Raw genomic sequence first — 570 nt, forward strand, 5'->3', positions numbered from 1 at the left:
GGGGGTTCAAGGTTTTACGGCGCTCGCAACTGCATGTAAGGTCATATGAACGCCAAGGGGTGGAAGTCAACAGAGATGTCCAAACGGGAAATCAAGTTTACTCAGCTCACCTCCCTAGCCTCAACAGCACAAAGTCTGCTTCGACTATCAAGGCACCCCGTAAATAGCAGTTCACAAGAAAGAGACTAATATACAAAAGAAATAGAGGAAAAGTGACGATAGTATGGATGAGGAAAGAAAAAGCAACAGTTCCCCCTATGTTGTTCCGGCACAGTATGATAAATCATTGATAAATCAGCCCATTTACAATTCTACTGTGTATAAGTATATGTTAATATCCCCCCTTTGGGCATGGTCTAAAGACAACTTCAGTCAGTAGCACTGCCCTGGGGGTGGGGGGAGGAGGGGGGGGGCGGCAAGAAACAGTCTCAGCCTCACGTGGAGCAGACATAATGTACATGTGCTCGGTAAATTGTGCTGTGTGTGAGAACAAAAGGTTCCCCTGAATTACTAAATCGATATAAAGTACAAAATATGATATAATGTTTTTAAAATGCAAGTCTAGGTCAT

This window comes from Aplysia californica, unplaced genomic scaffold, assembly GCF_000002075.1.
Source record: "Aplysia californica isolate F4 #8 unplaced genomic scaffold, AplCal3.0 scaffold01473, whole genome shotgun sequence".
Taxonomy (NCBI): domain Eukaryota; kingdom Metazoa; phylum Mollusca; class Gastropoda; order Aplysiida; family Aplysiidae; genus Aplysia; species Aplysia californica.